This window comes from Rhinopithecus bieti, unplaced genomic scaffold (assembly GCF_001698545.2).
Source record: "Rhinopithecus bieti isolate Rb0 unplaced genomic scaffold, ASM169854v2 scaffold_7398, whole genome shotgun sequence".
Lineage (NCBI taxonomy): Eukaryota > Metazoa > Chordata > Mammalia > Primates > Cercopithecidae > Rhinopithecus > Rhinopithecus bieti.
The window spans coordinates 2,296,292-2,318,279 of NW_016805783.1; the positions used below are offsets into that span (position 1 = coordinate 2,296,292).

General features: G+C 37.6%; 1 protein-coding gene across 4 annotated transcripts in view; it reads left to right on the forward strand.

The window, feature by feature from the left end:
• Positions 1-21,988, forward strand: part of CAB39L (calcium binding protein 39 like) — a 138,844-nt gene that overhangs the window by 2,640 nt on the left and 114,216 nt on the right. For 3 of the 4 annotated variants that reach the window (XM_017873768.1, XM_017873772.1, XM_017873770.1), the window contains exons 2-3: positions 11,857-11,994; positions 12,742-12,817. The gene's annotated coding sequence lies outside the window, so the exon portion shown is untranslated. Of the gene's footprint in view, positions 1-1,809; positions 1,893-11,856; positions 11,995-12,741; positions 12,818-21,988 lie in introns of those variants that run through there. The other variant, XM_017873769.1, reaches the window with a different exon arrangement.

The window sequence follows — 21,988 nt, forward strand, 5'->3', positions numbered from 1 at the left end:
TCATCTTCTATGTGGTTAAGATTTAAAACTTCAAATCCTTACCTTTTTCTTTTGTCCAGCTGGGTAGCTTCAGTCTCCAAAATGCCTTTCCTTTTCATCTTTCTACTCTCACGGTCACTGCCTTAATTTAGCTTCTATTTTACTTTTTTAAAAAAACATTTTAGGCCAGGCGTGGTGGCTCACACTTGTAATCCTTGCAGTTTGGAGGCCCAGGCTGGGGGATTGCTCGGGCACCGGAGATAGAGACCAGCTGGGCACCGTGGTAAAATGCTGTCTTTACCAAAAATACAAAAGGTTAGCCAGGCATGGAGGCATGTGCCTGCAGTCCCAGCTTCTTAGGAGGCTGAGGTAGGATCACCTCAGCCCAGGAGGTTGAGACTGCAGGGAGCCGTAATTGTGCCACTGCACACAGAACTAGACTCTGTCTCAAAAAAAAAAAAAGTTTTAAAATAAAAAACATTTTATTATTTCTAGGAGCCAGGAAATTAAAAAAAAAAAAATCTTAGTACTCCCTTAGCGGCAAATACACTAAAATTGGAACTATACAGAAATTAGCATGGCTCCTCTGCAAAGATTACATGCAAATTTGCAAAGCATTCTGTATTTAAAAAACCAAACATTTTATATGACATTGTATTATTCACAAAGCCCACATTCCTCAGTTTGGAATTTCTGTTACTTAAGATAGAGGTTTGGCTACTGTGATGGAGAAATTTAAAAATAATTGTGGCCTTAATACAATTTTTTCCAATGGAAAAATATGAGCTGATCAGGTGGCTTTCCTACACACGGTTGTCAGGGGCCCATGCCCCTAGCATATTGCTCTGCCATTCTTAATGCAGCTGTATCTTGTGGACCAAGATGACTGCTTCACATCCTACTGTTTTATAGTACATGCTTAAATTGAAGGGTAAAATGTGTTATGGTAGGGGACCCAATATTTGCAAGTGGTAGTAGGAGTAGGATTTTATTTCACTACCTTAATTTTTTAAAGGTCATTTTTACATTGTCACAGGAAAAACTTTTAAGTAACAGTTATATCACTGCTATTAGGATTTCATGAGCTTTTAATTGTTCTATTAGGTTCCTGACAGTTATATTGTGGAGAGAGGAGGGTAACTTGTGCCTTTCAAATACTGTGCTTGTGGCCTATATTGTTACTTGCAGTCCTGGGGCCTACTTTGTACTTTGCGTTTCTCTCTGTAGAAATGGTTCCCACAGCCAAAAATCACTTTTTTTTTTTTGAAACATGGTCTCGCTCTGTTGCCCAGGCTGGGGTGCAACGGTGCAATCACAGCTCACTGCACCCTCTGCCTTCTGGGTTCAAGCAATTCTTCTGCCTCAGCGTCCTGAGTAACTGGGTTACAGTCACCCACCACTGTGCCCGGCTAATCTTTTTATTTTTAGTAGAGACAGGTTTCACCATGTTGGCCAGGCTGGTCTCGAACTCCTGGCCTCAGGTGATCTACCCAGCCTCCCAAAGTGCTGGGATTACAAGCATGAGCCACTGCGTCCAGACCACATTCTTTTGAAAGTAACTGAGGCTTAGATCAACAGCTTCCTCCTTTTTGTTTGTTTTTGAGGCAAAGTCTCCCTGTCACCTAGGTTGGAGTGCAGTGATGCGATCTTGGCTCACTGCAGCTTTGACTTCCTGGGCTCAAGTGATCTTCCCACCTCAGCCTCCCTAGTAGCTGGGACCACAGATGTGTGCCACTATGCTCAGCCAATTAAAAAAAATTTTTTGTTTTTTTTTTTTGTAGGGACAGGGTCTCCCTGTGTTGAGCTGGTCTTGATCTCTTGGGCTCAAGTGATCCTCCCACTTCCATCTCCCAACGTGCTGGAATTACAGGCACGAGCCACTGCACCTGACCGCCTCCTTGAAATATAGACAGGTTTCATTCAATCACAGTCTTTTTTTACTCGATACAGTTGACCCTTGAACAGCATGGGTTTGACCTATTTGGGTCCTCTTATACACAACATTTTTTCATTAAATATGTTGGAAATTTTTTTTGGAGATTTGTGACAGTTTGAAAAAACTCACAGATGAGCCATGTAGCCTAGAAATATTGAAAAAATTAAGAAAAAGATATGAATGCATAAAATATATGTAGATATTGGTGTATTTTATTTACTACCATAAAATATACACAAATCTCTTATAAAAAAATTAAAATTTACCAAAACTTACACAAATGCAGATTGTACTTGGCACCATTAGTAGTGGAGGGAAATGTAAAGTGTAAGGATGCAGTATGAAACCATAACTGCATAAATGACTGCAGTACATGGTAAATGACTGTGGTACTTACTGTACTACCGTAATAATTTTGTAGGTCTCTCTGGTTGCTATTGTAGTGAAGTGAAGTGCTGTGAGTATCTGCTTGAAAAGCCCTGTGATGCTGATCATCTCCATGTGAGCAGCTCATCTCTCCAGTAAATTGTGCATGGCAGTGTAAAGTGATCTTGCCGTTCTCATGTATTTTTCATGATTAGTGCAATACCATAAACCTTGAATAACACCATGGGACCTATACAAAGTACCTCTAGTGATGCTGGAAGTCCCTGCAGGAAGCAGAGAAAAGTCATGACATTAAAAGAAACAGTTTAAGTGCTTCATATGTACTGTAGATTAAGGTCCGAAGCTGCTTTTGCCTGCCATTTCAAGATAAATGAATCCAACATAAGGATCATTGTAAAAAAAAAAAAAAAAAAAAAAGAAGAAGAAAAAAGAAAATTCATGAAGCTGCGGCTACACCTGCAGATGGGAAAATGTTCTATATTTTGCAAAATGCAAAATGTGTTAATAGATTCTTTATGTTATCAGTAAGGCTTCTAGTCAACAGTAGGCTATTAGTTATTGGGGGAGCAGGAGACTGCATGGGCTAGGGAGTGTACCTCTAATCCCCATTGTTCAAGGGTTTGCTGTACTCAAATTCTTAATGTATGCATATTTTATAATGTGAGAAACAAAATAACTCCTTGGGAGGCAGGACTCCTTCTGGAGTCTAACAAAGTGTATGCAGTTGACATTTGATAAATGTTTGCTCATTTGAAGTATATTTCAAGTTGAATAAAGAATGGAGTGGGAAGCTGCCAGAGTAGGCCTATTAGGCTTTACATGAAAAGTGTAATCTATACCTTTGGAGAATGTGCTCATCTCTTAGAAATCAGCAAATAAAAACATCAATACCTTGATAGAAAATGAACAAAATACATAAATATGCTTATGATAACAAGAACAAATGGCTTACATGAAAAACAATTGTAATTAAAGAAATAATGAAATTATTTCTTAAACCTCTATAAAATAATATAGTATGTGATATAGGGAGATAGAAATCCTTAGTCACTGTTTGTACAAAACTACACTTGTATAACTTTTTTAGAAAGCAGTTTGTCAAAATGCATCAAGAAACAAAAGTTCATATACCTTTTGACCTTTTCTAAGAAACTTGTAAGGAAGCAGAGATAGAATCAAAGCTTTATCATCACAGTGTAATTTTGTACTTGTGAAAAATTGGAAATAACATATCTAATGGTAGAAGAATGGTTTTATAAATTATGACACATCCCATCATTATATTTTTCAGTCTTTTAAAAGGAACGTTTTCAAAGGGTAGTGGCATAGACTACTGAATGTCATAGGAAAGTGGTTACCATTTTGTGTTAAATGAAAAAAGTATAGAATAGTCATTGGGAAAATGCAAATTAAAACCACCATCATTGGAAAAACGCAAATTAAAACCACAGTGAGATACTAGTACACAACCTGTTACTCAGAATGTCAAAACAAACAATACATTTCCTGGCAAGGATACAAAACAAGGAGGAACCTTAGTCTTGCTGGTGAGACTGCAAATAGTACAGCCACCTAGAAGACAATTTGACAGTTTGTTATAAAACTAAACATATCCTTATCACATGATCTAGCAAGCCCACTCTAGATTGAAATCTACCAGCAAGATAAGAGAGTTCCAGTAGTTTTTCATCCTTGTCGGCACTTGGCATTATCAGTTAAAATTTTTAGCCTTTATATGAGGTATGGAGGGGTATCTCATTGTAGTTTTTTTTTTTTTTTTGAGACGGAGTCTCGCTCTGTCACCCAGGCTGGAGTGCTGTGGCTGGATCTCAGCTCACTGCAAGCTCTGCCTCCCAGGTTCACGCCATTCTCCTGCCTCAGCCTCCCGGGTAGCTGGGACTACAGGCGCCGCCACCTCGCCCGGCTAGTTTTCTGTAGTTTTTTTTAGTAGAGATGGGGTTTCACCGTGTTAGCCAGGATGGTCTCGATCTCCTGACCTGGTGATCCGCCCGTCTTGGCCTCCCAAAGTGCTGGGATTACAGGCTTGAGCCACCGCGCCCGGCCTCATTGTAGTTTTGATTTCCCCTTTGATGATTGTGCTTCTCTGATGAAAAGTGAAATGAAAACCTATATTGGCTGTTCTGCAAATATTTATAGCAATTTTATTTGTAATTGGCCAAAACTGGAAACAACCAGATTCCACTAAGAAATAAATTTTTTTTTAAAACTCCAGCATGTCCATACAGTAACATAGGAACCTCCTTTTTATTTTCTTTAGAGATGGGATCTTGCTGTGTTTCCCAGGTTGGAATACAGTGGCATGATCACAGCTTGCTACAGCCTTGACCCCCAGGCTCAAGTGAACCTACCTCCTCAGCCTAAAGAGTAGCTGACACTATAGATACGTGCCACCATGCCTGGCTAATTTTTTGTAGAGATGGCATCTCTCTATGTTATCCAGGCTGGTCTCAAACTCCTGGACTCAAGTGATCCTCCTGCCTTGGCTTCCCGAAGTGCTAGCATTATAGGCATAAGCCACGGTACCTAGCCTGGAACCTCCTTTTAGTATATAGTTATATAAATATATGGCAAAATGGAATATATACTAAATTATTATAAGAAAATTATCAAAATAAGCCATAAAACATTACATAAGATTATGAAAACATACCCCAAAAATGTGGCCACAAAGCAGATGAAATGACAATCTAAATATTTCAGAATAAGCTAAGAGAATTTAAGGAAAAGATGAAATCTTTGAAAGAACCACATAAATCAGAAATAAGAATAGCTCAGACATGAGATAGGTAGGAAGTTCTAGCCAGAGCAATCAGGCAAGAGAAACAAAAGGCATCTACATAGGAAAAGAAGTCAGACTATCTTCGCTGATGGTCTGATTGTATACCTGGAAAACCCTAAAGACTTCACCAAAGGCTCTTGGAACTGATAACTTCAGTAAGTTTCAGGATACAAACTGTGCAAAAATTGGTAGCGTTTCTACACCAATAATGTTGGAGCTGAGAGCCAAATCAAGAATGCAGTCCTGTTTACGATAGCCATACACACACACACACACACACACACACACACACACACACACACACACTCACTCTGCCTAGGAATACCTCTAACCAAGGAGATGAAAGATCTATACAAGAACTATAAGACACTGCTGAAAGAAATCATTGATGACACAAAGAAATGGAAAAACACTCCATGTTCATAGATTGGAAGAATCAATATCATTAAAATTGCCATACTGCCCGAAACAATCTACACATGCAGTGCTGTTGAATGTGTAGATTGTTTCAAACTATACCTTGAGGCTACAGTAACCAAAACAGCATGGTACTGGTACAAAAACAGACATATAGGCCAATGGAGCAGGATAGAGAACCCGGAAATAGAGCTGTACACCCACAGCCATCTGATTGTCAACAAAATTGACAAAAGGAAGCAACGGAGAAAGAACTTCCTATTCAAGAAATGGTGCTGGGATAACTGGCTAGCCATGCGTGGAAGACTAAAACTGGACTTCTACCCTACACCACATACAAAAATCAATTCAAGATAGATTAAAGATTTAAATTTAAGAACTCAAACTGTAAGAATCCTAGGAAAAAAATCTAGGAAACATTCTGGGCATCAGCCTTGGGAAAGAATTTTTGACTAAGTCCTCAAAAGCAATTGCAACAAAAACAAAAGTTGACAAGTAGGACCTAATTAAACTAAAGAACTTCTGCACAGTAAAAGAAACTATTAACAGAGCAAACAGATAACCTATAGAATAGGAGAAAATGTTTGCAAACTATGCATCTGACAAAGGTCTAATATCCAGAATCTATAAGGAAGTTAACAAGCAAAAAAAGAAACCCCATTAAAAAGTGGTCAAAAGACATCAACAGATACTTCTCAAAAGAACAAGTAGCCAATAAACAGATGAAAAAATGTTCCACATCACTAATCACCAGAGAAATGCAAATCAAAACCTTAATGAGACATCATCTCGCACCAGTCAGAATGGCTGTTATTAAAAAGTCAAAAAACAATATATGTGGGCGAGGCTGCAGAGAAAAAGGAACACTTACACACGGTTGGTGGCATTGTAAATTAGTTCAGCCACTGTGGAAATCAGTTTGAAGGTTTCTCAAAGAACTCAGAACTACCATTTGACCAGCAATCCCATTTTTGGGTGTATATCCAAAAGAAACTGTTCTACCAAAAAGATACATGCACTCATATGTTCATCATAGTGCTAGTCACAATAGCAAAGATGTGGAATCAACCTGTGTGTCCATCGGGGATGGACTGGTTACATATAAACCGTGGAATACTATGCAGGGAAGGAATGCAATAAGGGTTGAAAAACTGTTGAGTACAATGCCCAGTACCTGGATGACAGGATCAGTCACACTCCAGACTTCATCATTACACAGTATACCCATGTAACAAACCTGCACATGTACCCCCAAATCTAAAAGAAAACTTGAAACTATAAAAAAGTAAATAAAATTCACCATTTTCCATGTTTTCAGGGGAAAAAAACAAAGCGAGATGGCTAGACCTTCTATGGTGCAATGAGAGCAGACAAAACTCAATAAAAGATTAAGAAAAAGGAGACAGTTTAAAATGGTAATTACATTAGAAAGAAACCAAGAGAGCATATACATCGCAGAAAGTGCAATAAGAAAAATAGAAAATGAAGAAAATAAAAGATTTTTTAAAAGGAGTCAAGAGGTGACAAGACTGGCAAAGAGAGCCAGAATAAATATAAATGGAGTTCCCCAAATGTAAGCCAAAGGATTGTGGTGATGTTTATGTAACACTGAATATACTTAATGCCACTTATTGAATACTTTAAAACAGTAAATTTTATGTTACTTATTTTACACATAAAGTAAGCCAAAGCAATGGACCAGAACAGCTATTAGGAATATAATTCAAGAACGCTTAACATTAAAGTAGGTTTAAATGTAACATATGTTGAAAGCCACCCTGTAAACCTGGAGAAATTAACCCACAACAGTTAACGTTGAGATGTGGTCCTGTAAAATTGCTGAATTTTAAAAAATAAACCCTTTTTGCATTTATGAGGGAAATAAAAAGCAGATCACTTGCAAAGAAAATCAGATTGGATTTTTGGTGGCAACATTTTATGTCAGGTATTAAGAAAGTATTTATTCAAATAAATAAAATAATTCCTATCTCACCAAACTACCCTTCAAGAATTCAGGGCATTGACAAACATTTATGAATATGAAATAGTTCAAGGAAAATGGCTATAATTGTTCCCATGAATCCTTCTGAAGGGTATACTAGAGAACAGATTTCAGACAACCAGGAAATGATTGGAAAATCTTCAACATAAGATCTGGTGGTGAGCAAATTGAATATATTTTGTGTGTAGCATCAAGATTAAAAGATGGGGATAATGATGATAAAATAGTATGTAAATATTACATGGTCTGACATTGTAGAAATAACCCACAAAAAAAAATGGGAGGAAAAGAGGAGGGTGAATGAGAAGTAGAATAAGGTTGTTTGCCTCTTAGGAATTAGCTGGGAGCAAAAAGATAGCCCTTGAAACTGACAGGTAGAAGCTTAAACATACTTTTAAGTGCAAGGTAGAACATTAATAAAAATAATACCAGCTGGGCATGGTGGCTAATACCTGTAATCTCAGCACTTTGCGGGGCTAAGGCAGGAAGATTGCTTGAGCCCAGAAGTTTGAGACCAGCTTGGGCAAAATGGTGAAACCTCATCTCTTAAAAAAAATAAAAAATAAAAAAAAGTCGCTGGGCATAGTGGCACACACCTGTAGTCCCAGGTACTTAGCAGGCTGAGAGGTCGGAGGATCTCTTGAGCCCAGGAGGTCAGGGCTACAGTGAGCTGTGATTGCACCACTGCACTCCAGCCTGGGCAACAGAGTGACACCCTGTGTCAAAGTAATAATAATATTAAATAATAACCAGCAATTTGCAGGGAAGCTTAAATTTCCCTTTTGAAGGTTTGATAACTGAGTTGGCTGAACTGAACTAACAGTAGATTAACAAGAGAAGAGCCATACAAATTTATTGATACGTAAGCATACATTAATAGCTAGCAAAATGTCTGTGGGCATGCAGGGAAATCAACACTGCAGTCTAGCAGAATCCATGGAGAAGTGGCGAGTGAGGTGGAAACTAAAAAAGAGGAGAGGTTGCGGGACCTAGTGGGTAGCAGAATACAGCTAATTCTGAGAAAGAGAAAGCCCCACCCTGAATAGAGAAGTGAGAAGAGGTGTGAGATCCATTAGACGAAATAAGAGACTTGAAAGAAAATGAGACCAAAGAGGCAGTCTCGGGAAAGTACTGCTTCTGGGGAAAGGAAAGAGGGTGACTTGGAAGGATCACCATCTACCTGGAGCCTTGATGATAAAGAGAAGAGGTAGTAGAAATTAAGAATCTTGGTGAAACATAATAGAAAATAGATAATCATTTCTCCCACCCAAAAAGGAGTCATTAATTAAAACAAACAAAAAAACACTTTATTAGGTACTATTGACTAAGAAATCCAGTTAAATCATCTAAATTCCTTGCTTTGCCTGTACACAACTATCTCTGGTTTAGGAAAAATAAAAAATAAAATACTTCAAGGTGAACAGAAGATGGCAGGCAACATCTATATAAAGTTACTTTAGCTAGAAAACAAAACGATAGTCAAAACATTTCAACTGGGCTGGGCACAGTGGCTGTAATCCCAACCCTTTGAGAGGCCAAGGTGGGTGGGTCACTTGAGCCCAGGAGTTCGAGTACAGCCTGGGCAGTATAGTGAGACCTAGTCTCTACAAAAAATAAGAAAAAAGTTTTTAAAAAATTTTAGCTGATGAAAAGTCTTCCTGAAACATCCAACTATAGCGCTAAGGAAAACTACAGCACAAAACTACAGCACAAGAATTTAAAATATCCTTAAACTAGCATTTGTAGAGATAAAAAGTCTCAAATCCAAATTCAAAACTGCAAAACAAATGGACAAAAAGAGGAAGATATGAAAAGTGGATTTACTGAACCCAGGAAATAAAATGAATCAGAAGAAAAATTGGCTTTTAAAATGAAGTTAAAGCCAGATGCAGTGGTGCATGCCTGTAGTTCCAGCTATTTGAGAGGCTTGAGCCCAGGAGTTTGAGGCCAGCCTGGGCAATATAGAGAGACTCCTGTCTCAAAAATAAATAAATAAATAAAAATAAAGAAAAAAATGTAGCTAAATTCCAAGGTACATAGAAAAGACTGGACTGAATATAAGGAGCATTGAGAAAAGGTATGCAAACAACTAAGAGAATGAAAATTAAATGAAGAAAGGTTAAAAAGTAATAGAAAGTGATTAATATAGAAGATAAGTAAAAGTAGAGTTCCTAAGAAGAAAAAAACAATAGCAAAGCTAATAGTTAAGCTTCAATCCATGAAAACATTCTGGAAATAAGAGATGACTCCAATCTACATGTTGAAAAGGCTCATTGTGTACTGGGAAAATTGATCCAGAATGTTTAGTTCCAAGTCATGTCCTAGTAAAACAACTGGACTTTCAAAATGATGAAGAAAAATTCCTCTGGGCTTCCAGACAGAAAGGAGAGGTTAGCAACAGACTTCTAAACAGCAACATACAAAGCAAAACAGCCATGGAACAGCAAATTTAAAGTCTATAAAAGTGTAAACCAAGGATTTTATAACTATGACTCATTCTTAAAAAAAAAAACCATGGTAAATCCTACTATATTAATAAAAAAGTATTTAAATGGTGAAAAATGCCATGAGCGAAGTCAAAAGGCAAGCAACAAAATGGAGAAAAATATTTGGACTTACATCACAAAGAACTAACCTCCTTGGTGAAAACAACTTCCTAAAATTCCAGGCGAATAAGACCATCAACCCAGTAGGAAAATGGGTCAAAGATATGAAAAAGAAATGCACATGACAGACATATAAAAGATGTTCCAGACTGGGCGTGGTGGCTCACACCTGTAACCCTAGCACTTTGGGAGGCCAAGGCGGGCAGATCACTTGAGGTCAGGAGTTCGAGACCAGCCTGGCCAACATGGTGAAACCCCCACCTCTATAAAAATACAAAAATTAGCTGGGCATAGTGGTGAGCACCTATAATCCCAGCTACTGGGGAGGCTGAGGGAGGAGAAATGCTTGAACCTGGGAGGCGGAGGCTGCAGTGAGCCCAGATCGTGCCACTGCACTCCAGCCTGGGCAACACAGCAAGACTTCATCTCAAAAATAAAATAAAATAAAAGATATTCCACCTTCAGTCATACAAAGAAAAATACAAATTAAAACTATGCTAAAGCGTTTCTCAACAAAATCCAAAAGTTACACAATATGCCCTGTAGACTGTGGGGAAATAGGTACTTTGATACAGTGCTGGTAAGAATACATAAGCATAAACTGCATGGGAGAGAATAGTCAAAGGGAGGTTAGTCACAGCAGCATATTGCATTTGCAAAAGATCGGACATAACCAAAATATCCCTTAATAGAGAACTGATTGCATAAACTGAGGTGTATCCAGACAGTGCAACAGTCTAGTCTCCAGGTAGATGGTGCCCCTTCCAAGTCATCCTCTTTCCATAGAGGTCATAAAAAAGAAGAGAGAAAGTCTGTATATACCAACAGAGAATGATCTGTAGAGTACATTAGGAAGTGGAAAAAACAAAGGCATTGAAAATTATGGAGTCTATCCACAAAAGGAAGGAGCAGGGTAAAGGTGTCAACAACAGAAGAGAGATTTCTCTAAATAGAAGTTGTTTCTGTAGTTTTAACCCTAAATCATCATGTATGTGTACATATTCAAAAGTGGGATTAAATAAAAAGGTAGAATGAAAGAAAAATCTGAAAAGGAACTGAAATAAGTTTACACGACTATATCACATTTTGGTGACATAACCACACACAAAAAGGAACAAATTCTAGTGACTCCATAACATAGATTCTGAAATGTACTTTTTTGGTGGGATATATTCAGTAGTAGTATTATTGATGCGCTGCTATTTTGAAAGCATTAAGTGTTGAAAAATGTTTTCATTTTTTAAATTTTAAAAAATTTTATTTTTGTAGAGACAAGGTCTCACTATATTGGTCAGGCTGGTCCCAAACTCCTGGGCTCAATCCTCCTGCCTCGGCCTCCCAAAGTGCTGGGATTACAGGTGTGAGCCAGTACACCTGGCCTAAAATGTTGATAATTGTTGGACAAAACCATAAAATTTATCAAGGCTATAACTTAAAATTTAATCTGGAAATTCCTTTGGCTGAGTAAAGTGAAAATGAAGCATAAAATTACACAGGAAAGCTAACATAATAGAGTTTGTGTTATATGGTGGGCACTTTGCTGACACTGTATAGATGCTATATCATTTGTTTCTTGCAGCTATACATTGAGACCCATCTTATTTTCCCACTAGGTTCAGAGAGATTAAAAATTTGCTTCAGATTAGCCAGTTACTAAGTAGAAGATTGAGATTTAAACCCAGATTGATGTGACTCCAAAGCCTGTGCTGTTTTTCCTACGTTATTGCAGGATATCCATCAAATACTGAGAAGAAAGAATATCAGGAGCAAAGCGTTCTAAGTTGCTGCTCAGAACGTAAAGATGCAAACCCCCAATCAGTGGTTTATTCATTCTTCATGCAAGAGCAATGCGCTAAAGGAGAGAAGTGTAAGTTTTCTTTTATTTCTGATGGGGAAACAAGCACACACATACACACTCTTGTGATGGAGATAGATTTTACAGAAATTGCCGTTGGTGACTGAAATTGGTAAAGGTGTGAACTAAAAGTGATGAAGTAGAAAAGAAAAAAATCTAGCAGGTATGGGTTTTCATGATGTCATTAAAAGCAAGAAACCTATCAAAGCTTCCCTTTATGACCCTTCAGTGCCCGTCTATGTTTTGTGCTATGAAGCAATAGAAATATGAAAGAGCTAAAATTTTACTGAATATCTAAGGGGAAGAAAGTATCCTTCAGTCAGGAGAGCCTTCACACAGCCTTTTTGTAAACACTGACCTTTAAGATACTAGTTTAAATAAATTATGTTTCTTCCTTTTGAAGGTGGGGCTGTTGGAGATTTCAGAGGTACTAGAGCCCCCTTTACCCAACCCAACGCTTTATACTTCTACTGGTTTCCCTTGATGATAAATATATTTTTCATTCAGTTCAATACTACTATTTGAAAGGTCTGCCACTTGAAGTTATTGGGATATGAAAATTTACCTGTTTTAATTTGATGTATTAGTATTTGGTTATGATGGAAATTTAATTTGTAACTGAGAGTTTTAATTTGTAATTTGTAATGGAAATTTAATTTGCAACTGGAATTTTAATATATAACTGAGAGCAATAAGAAAATATGTTGGATTTGCTATAAAGATTTTACAAATTAATTTTAAAGCTTTTCTTTTTGACAGAAGCTGTGGTGATCAGTGACTTTGGTGAAGGCTAAGAAGGTTTAAACAAATTTGCAAATGATATACAACTTCTAAGGTAAGCTACTATGATAATCAAGATTTTAAGTGCTCTTGACAGACCTGTAGACTATACTCAACATACCAAAATAAAATGTATCAGGAATAAATATAATATTGTATTTACATTTTATAAAGCAGTTGCAGAAATGGTAGACTGATTTGTAGCAGTATGATAGACTAGAGAGCCTGAATTCCTCCCTCCACCAACCATGTGAAGTACTAGATTCAGTATAAAAAATATCCTTTTACATGAATGGATGAGCCCATTAAGAAAATAAGGGGAACTTTCTGGGGCTAGAAACAAAACAAGTATAAGATATCCTGTGAGATAAGCAGGTGCTGAAGTCACTGAATACTTTGAGGGCATCCGTGGATTTCTGTTGGCATAGAAGCTTTGTGTAAGGAGCAGGATGAGGACTAGAGAAAAAGATCCCTGGGTCCCATATAAGGTAAGAAGCCTGATCAGAGACTGTCTTGCAAAGATACTCAGTTCTGGGTAGACTTACAATCTTCCCTAATAATTCTTGGTTATCCGCTCACATTCACTTGAATTTGGGGCCTTAATTTACACCATTTTTATAGTTTCTAAAACTCCACAAGTGGAGGATTTTAATTTAAATTGGACCTCAGTCTGTAATACTCTCAGGTACCTGGTAAAAACAATAAAAAATCGTCCTTGGAGGAATTCCATGGAGGAATGTACTATCAATGCAGTCATCAAATAATTGTAGTTAAAATTCTAACAAGTAAGCTCATTCACATTTTTTAAAATTACAAAATGTAGCAAGGGGGAAAAAATCAAAACACTAAGAGCAAGAGTCAGCAGAAACAGCAAACAACTGAAACAGATCTATAGAGATTTCAATTATTAGAAATACACATTACATGAAATAAATATGTTATGGCCAGTTGCAGTAGCTCACCCTTACAATCTCACAGTTATAACACTTTGGGAGACTAAGGCAAGAGGATCGATTGAGCCCAGGAGTTCAAGACCAGCCTGGGCTATATAGTGGAACCCTGTCTCTACAATAAATAGAATTAGCTGGGTGTGGTGGTGTGCACCTATAGTCCCAGCTATTCAGGAGGCTGAGGTGGGAGGATTGCTGGAGCCCGGGGGTCGAGGCTGCAGTGAGCCATGGTCATGCCACTGCACTCCAGCCTGGGCAACAGATCGAGAGCTTGTAGGTATGTATGTATGTGTAAATACATACATATGTACATGGTTTAATATGTTCAATAATTAAAATAGGAATTATAAAACATAAAGAGTAAGAGGCTGTAAAGTGACCAGGTGCATTAAAAAAAGAATTGGCAAGAAATAAATACTCATTTTTTTTGTTTTGCTTTTACTCAGCTTAGGTATTTTGAGATTTATCCATATTGTCTGTAATGTATATTAATAGTTTATTCCTTATTGCCAAGTAGTATGCCGCTTTATGAATATACCACAATTTGTTTATCTATGCATGTGTAGATGGAGATGAATTGTTTCTAATGTTTAGCTAATACAGATAAAGATCCTATGAATCTTCATGTATAAGTTTTTATATGGACATATGCATTCTTTTCTTTTGAGTGAATTCCTAGGAATGGAATGGTAGGTAGATTTTTTTATTTTTTATTTTTATTTTTTTTAAGACGGAGTCTCACTCTGTTGTCCAGGCTGGAGTGCAGTGATGCAATTTTGGGTCACTGCAACCTCCACCTCCCAGGTTCAAGCAATTCTCCTGCCTCAGCTTCATAAGTAGGTGGGATTACAGAAGTGTGCTACTTCTGTGATCAAGCCCAGGTAATTTTTGTATTTTTAGTAGCGATGGGGTTTCACCATGGTGGCCAGGCTGGTCTGGAACTCCTGACCTCAAGTGATCTGCCCACCTCGACCTCCCAAAGTGCTGGGATTACAGGCATGAGCCACCACACTCAGCCTTTTTTTATTTTTTAAGAAACTGTTTGCCAAAGTGGTTATCAACAGCTAATTGAATAACAAAATTGTGGTATATCTATACAAGGGAATACTCCTCAGCAATATTTGTAACAAAGTGGATGAACCCCAGAACAATTATGCTATGTGAAATAAGCCAGACAAAAAAGAATATATTACACGTATTAAAAATTCTGAAAAATATAAGTATAGCAATGGAAGCATATCAAATGCACAGGGGACAGCAAGGGAAGGGAGGAAAGGAATTCAGAGGGTCAGGAAAGACTTAGGAGGTTCACTATGTTGATGTGATGATGGTTTCACGGGTAAATACACATATGGCCAAACTTTTTGAGTTGTACACTTTAAATATGTGCAGCTTATTGTTAATTATTTCTTAACAGAACACTTTTTAAAGAAATAAAGCCAGAAAATAGAAATAGTGAATAGAGGAGCATGTCTTGATAATAATTCATGTGAAAGGCTTGCAGATTGAGTTTCTATTTGGATTATACGACCATTAAGCCTTTCAGTGCAATTATATGAAAATATGAAGAGAACAGGTATGACACTTGCAGTATTAACAGGAATTAAGAATTAGGATTCAAAGATTTGATAACATCAGCAAGATAGCCTTAGGCAGCCATATCAATACCAGTCTCACCTCCAGATCAGAAACATCCAGACCCTGAGACCAGACAACTCACCCAGAGTGTACTTGAGAAAAAGTTTAATCTCTAGGATAAAATAAGAAATAACTAAAATCATTAACTTCTTAAATAAAGGAGAGCGGGAGTACCACATAACAAACACAGGAAGCTAAAAACCTCTTGAAAATGATTCTTGAAAAGAGAAATGTATAGTTAGTAGGAAGAATTAATTGAAAAAGGAGAAAAACCCAGTAACTTTTTTCCCTGCCCTATACGCCAATGACTGACCAGTGCCCCTTCTGAACGACCCATTCATCTTCTAAAATAGAGAATGTTAGAGCACTTTCAATTAGGTTATAACCACCTTGTGTGGGTCTGGGAGCTGTTTTGTCTCTTTAAGGTAATGTTTACACATGCCTTACAGATTTCCTGTAGCAGATTTTATAGTTAAATTCACAGCATTTGTATTATTTATAGTAGTTCCATATTATTTGGGTTATCTTAATCTGCCCAACTATCTATAGCAGTTAGCAGCATGCAAAAGGGCATCTTTAGTTAAGTACAATTTTTGAATTCTGCAATGAAATTTAAATTGAATATCATAGATCAAAATAAACCCCAGGCTGATTAAAAGGAGAATAAGTATTATAGCTGGTAGCGTGTTTATCAACTTTGTGGAGAGCTGGTAACTTTTCCATTTTGGAGTGAAAAAAACAAACCAAAACGCTGAAGAACATTTTATAGAATAGAATTATTATGTAACATTTTTTGTACAAACAAATGTTGGTAAAACCAAAATAAAAAAGGTAACATTAGAAGAAATATTTGAACCAAATAACAGCATGTTTATGAGAAATAAAGAATTTATTAAATTTTATAAGAGAAATCTCAAGACTCTAGTAAATTAAATACAGATATAAATTTATAGTTCTCATAAGAAGAAAGTAAAAAACACAAAAAGGAGTGTTTGATCCCACAGGTAATCAGATGCAAATTAAAACAATAAGAGAACATTAGAGCATTTTATTTCATTCTAAATAAGCAAGAATTCAGCAAGGTATTGGGGATGGTGAGGTTTTGGCGAACCTCATGGTATACTCATGCTGATAGCATCTTTAGTTAACTAAACTATGTTAAATTGCTTTTAGAAATCGGCATATAGCAAAATTCTAAAAATGTATGTATGTTTTGACCCAGTCAACCAATTTGTGGTATTTTTTCCTAATGAAATAAACTAAGTAAGGAGGGAAAAATAATGCATGAAAATATTTTGATAGGATTGACCATGGGAGTGACAAATGGGAAATAACCTAATGTCAGTGATAGTGGGTTAAGCAAATTACTATAGTATTAGTGTTGTCAAAAATGATAACTTTTTGCTGGGTGCAGTGGCTCATGCCTGTAATTTCAGCTACTTGAGAGGGTGAGGCAGGAGGACTGCTTTAGGTCAGGAATTCAAGAGCAGCTTGGTCAACATAGTAAGACTTCATCTCTAAAAAAAATTTTAAAAATTAGCCAGTATGGTGGCATGCCTGTAGGGCCAGCTACTAGAAAGGTTGAGGCAGGAGCATCACTCTAGCCCAGGAATTGAAGGCTGCAATAAGCTATGGTCATACCATTGATTCATGTTTCTTATCTGTAAAGTGGGACTAACATAATAATATTTGCTTTATTTTTCTTTCAAGACTATTGTAAAGAATATATATATGAACAGTCTGGATATTATAAACTGCTATATAATTATAGTGAGGAATATTAATTTAGCATTTTTTGTTTACATTTGTATCAAAACAAATTTTCAGATATCTTTGAGGTAAACCATTTAATTTCTGGAATTTAGAAATATATATTCAAAATATGTGGTTTTAATTATTGACTCATTTATCTTTGCTATGCTTTTTACTTAACTTTTGTGGCAGACCATTGATTGTCTATGCAAAAGTCATACCAACCTCCTACTTTCCTGCTTTATTTTTATGATTGAGGCAGAAAATGCCAGATACTCATTTTTCTAGACTCCTTTGTACTTCGTAGGCAACTGTTTTATCCTCTTCAGGCCAAAGAGATATAGAAGTTTATTGGAGAGCTCCCTGAACAATATTTTCCCCCTAAGAAAAGAGAAGTTATGTGAAGAAGTTCCCCCCTTTCCCTCCCTGTTTCTTTCCTTCCTTATTTGGATGTTGTAAATGAGACTCTTCTTGGAATTGCCAAGCCACTGTAGCAGCCAGCCTCCAAGATGGCCCCCACCACCTCCTGGTATTTGTGCCCTGTGGATTCATTCTTCTTCTATACTGTGCCAAGACTGGTCTGTGTGACCAATAAAAAAACAGCAAAATGTTAAGTTTAAGACCAGATTCTTAAAGACATTGCAGTTTCCATCTTTATCATACTTTTGCTGATCACTTGCTCCAGGAGGAGCTAGCCAAGTGAGCATCCCTATGGAGAGGCCCAAACAGCAAAGAACCAAAGCCTCTAGCCAGTAGCCAATAGTCCTCTTCCAGCTCCAGTCAAACTTCATGATGATTGCATCCCTGCCTGAGGCTGACATTTGAGTCAGAACCATTTAGCTAACTACTCCTGGATTCCTGACTCTCAGAAACTATGTGAAATAATAAATCTTAAGCTATGTGTTTTAAGCTTACAAGTTTTGGATAATTGTTACACAGTAGACAACTAATTTGATACTGGCACTAGAGATTGATTGATGCAGTAGACTGTGTCCCCACAGAATTCCTGTGTTGAAACATAATCCCTAATTAGATGGTATTTGGACATGGGGCCTTTAGGAGGTGATTAAGTCATGAGGGTGCAGCTGTCATGAATACGATTAGTGTCCTTGTAAGAGTCCTGAGACAGCTTGTTTCGCCTTCCACTATGTGAGGATACAGCGAAAAGATGGCCATCTGGGAACGAGGAAGTGGGCCCTCACTGGACACTAAATCTGCTGGCACCTGCATCTTGGGCTTCCCAGCCTCCAGAACTATGAGAAATAAATTTATATTGTTTATAAGCCACCCATCTATGTTATTCTGATATAGCAGTTCAAATGAAGTAAGACAAGTGATGTCAACAATTTTTTTTGTGAGCTAGGGTCTTGTGCTATTGCCCAGGCTGGAGTGCAGTGATGCTATCACAGCTCACTGCAGGCTTGACCTCCTGGGCTAAAGCAGTCTTCCCATATCAGTCTCCCAAGTAGCTGGGAGTACAAGTGTGCACCACCACGCCCAGCTAATTCTTTTGTTTCTTGTAGAGATGCGGTCTTACTGTGTTGCCCAGGGGTGGTCTCAAACTCCTAGGCTTAAGTGATCCTCCTGCCTTGGCCTCCCAAAGTGCTGGGATTGCTTTGGGAACAATCCCATAGGAGCCGTGGTGCCCAGCGACAAATATTTTAAGTGGGCATGGCTTTAGAACTTGGTAGTGGATGAAAGGTGAATGGACATTGAAGACACTGTCAGTGTAAACCTAAAGTATCTTGGAGAAACTGTAGTCTCATGTTTTTTGGTGAGGTTGCCAGGAAGGGCTTAAAGGAAAGTGGGGAGAATCTTGTTAGAAACTGGAGGAAAGGGGATCCTTCTAATGTAGTAGCATAAGCTTTATAAAGCAACACTGTCATCTGTAGTAATGTAGAAACTAGAATGCGCATAATGAACTGAGTACTGTAGCTAAGAAGATTTCCAACTAGACTTGAAGGTGCCACCTGGTTTATGCATAAAGAGTGAGAGGAGCAAGTATGCTAAAGAAAGGATTGATAAACCTGACGGAGCTGAGACTTGATGGTTTTGACCACGTCACCTCTCCAAACAGTAAATGATGCTAAAATTAAGAAATGGCTTCTTCTAAGTGAAAGGGAGAAATAATAATTTTCCTCAACTTACTAAGTTCGTAGTTGGGACAGACTCCTGCAGCAAAAAACAAATGAACAAGAGAGAAACAAGCACATTTAGTAATGTTGCAGTGCAGTTCACATGAGAGAAAAGTAACTCGAGTGGCTTAGAGTGGTTTAAAATCCCAGTTTATAGAAAATCTTCAATAAAGAGCAATAAATTGGCCGGGCGCGGTGGCTCACGCCTGTAATCCCAGCACTTTGGGAGGCCAAGGCTGGCAGATCATGAGGTTAGGAGATCGAGACCATCCTGGCTAACACGGTAAACCCCGTCTCTACTAAAAATACAAAAAATTAGCCGGGCGTGGTGGTGGGCGCCTGTAGTCCCAGCTACTTGGGAGGCTGAAGCAGAAGAATGGCGTGAACCTGGGAGGTGGAGCTTGCAGTGCGCTGAGATTGCGCCACTGCACTCTAGCCTGGGTGACAGAGCAAGACTCCGTCTCAAAAAAAAAGAAAAATATTTTGAAGAAGCATATTTTAGGGTGAAATATTCTAGTTTCCTTCTTGAACAAGGATCAGATCCAAGGCATTGTCAGGAAAACTAAGGACAAAGTTGAGAGTGTAGCTGTAAAATCCTTTGTTAATATTTAAGAAAGATCTAAGTTTCTGCCTCGGAATACTTTTCAGTCACATAAAAGGGCCTCTAAAGAAAGACTAATGGTGTGACTCACCAATCCATTCAATCAAACAATAGGGCTTCCAAGAAGCTTAAGGGAATGGTCCTTATCCTGCAGCCATTTCAGCAGAATCTCAAGGTAGAGGAGGGCTTATCTGAAAAAGATTTGTGCATGTGGCTTTTGTTTAGTGCAAAGAACCCCAGTGAGATTCCTAGGAGACCCACAAAGCTTTAAAAGAAATGTATTTTGAGGATCACTACTAGCTTGGATTAAAGGGGACAGAGAGTACAAAATGAAAAGATGCCTTTGAACCCCCAAACTTCTACAAGCAGGAAGCATGATGAGAAAACTACTCAGCAGAAAGCAAGTGCTACCTTTCATAAAAAAGAAAGAAGAGTGCTACCTTTCATAAAAAAGAAAGAGTGACTCAGAGGGCTGAACTTGGAAGACGGATCCCAGAGCCATGGAGAATCATTTCCCGATGGAAATAGGACTGAGTCTTAACGAATTTCCAGATTTCCAACATTTCCCTCTGTATTTTAGTAACCTGATTCTATGTACTTTCCATTTTCCTCCTTTTTTGAAAAGGATTGTCTGTAATGACTCTCTCGACCTCACCAAAAACTGTGTAGGTCAATGAATTAACTTGCCTCTTTAGCCCAGGGGTTGGCAAACCTTTTCTGTAAAAAGCCAAATAGTAAATATTTTTAGCTTTGTGCCTGTTTTTGCATAGTTTACCAAATAATTTTGCTACCAGAGCTATGCGTTTTGCTCTGTCTTGATTCATTTATTGTATTCCTACTTGGAAATTATTCCCTTGACAATGCACAACTGAACTTTTATACTCATCTCTATATATGTGTGTATAGACATATGTATTTTTCTACATAGGCCTGTATTTTTGTATATGGATATTTTGGGTAGCAAGCTTTGTAATGATTTCTCCTAGTCTGTTACATTTATTCCTGTAATTTTGTTTTATTGATTGCATAAAAGTTTTATGTTTCATATAAAATAAAAGTTTTCAATGTTCAAATTGATTGTCTGTTTTCAGTACTCAAATTTTCTCCTAAGGTAATATAAAAAAATGTTCTCCTGGCCGGGCGCGGTGGCTCAAGCCCTGTATCCAGCCAGCTTGTGAGCCTACGAGACAGCGCTCGATCAGAGGTCAGGAGCACTCGGCACCATCCTGGTAAAACGGGTGAACCCTGATCTCTACTAAAACTACAAAAGCCTAGGCCGGTCCGCCGCGGTGGCGGGCGGGCTAGTAGTTTCCCAGCTCACTTGGGGCTGAGGACAGGAGAACTAGCGCATAAACCCGGTGGGCGGGCTTGCCAGTGGAGCTGAATCCGGCCACTGCACTCCAGCCTAGGGCGACACGAGCACGACTCCGCTCAACAAAAAAAAAAAAAAAAAAGTTCTCCCTGTTTAGTTCTTTCTTTCAGCTTTTCTATCCAGGTTTACCTTTTTTAACCTCCTGAAATGTATTACCATGTGCATTATGAAATATTAATTCAGGTTCATTCTTTTCTATACTGACATCTTATTTCAGTATTTATTTAATTGGAATTGCTTTGTGCTTATTACATTTTAAATTAGTTTTACTACTGAAAAATTTTTGGCCGTGTTTTCTGCTTAATGCATTCTTGTGGATTTTGTCAATCATAGCTTTATAATGGTGTAATTCTGGTGAAATGAAGTCAGTACCATTAACTTAAAAACACATAATTTGATATTCCCATTCTCTCATTATAAAATATACGTTAAACTTATTTAGAAATTCCTGCCAGGAGCAAATCTCCATATACTTATTTATTCCTTTGTTTAATCAGTGATATACTCATGTATTCCTTTATATTCCATCATTGGAATTTTGTGACATTTAAAAACTAAATTAGTATTCTGAGAAGTTAATTCTTAAGTTTTAAAATAGATTTTATTTCTTAAACCGATTCTAGATCTACAGAAAAATTGCGAAGATGGTGCAGAGATTTCCCATATATCCTACAACCAGTTTATTAACTGTTACATATTAACATGTTACAATTAATGAACTAATACTGATACATTTTTACATTATCATTAACGAGAGTCCATACTTTGTTCGAATTAC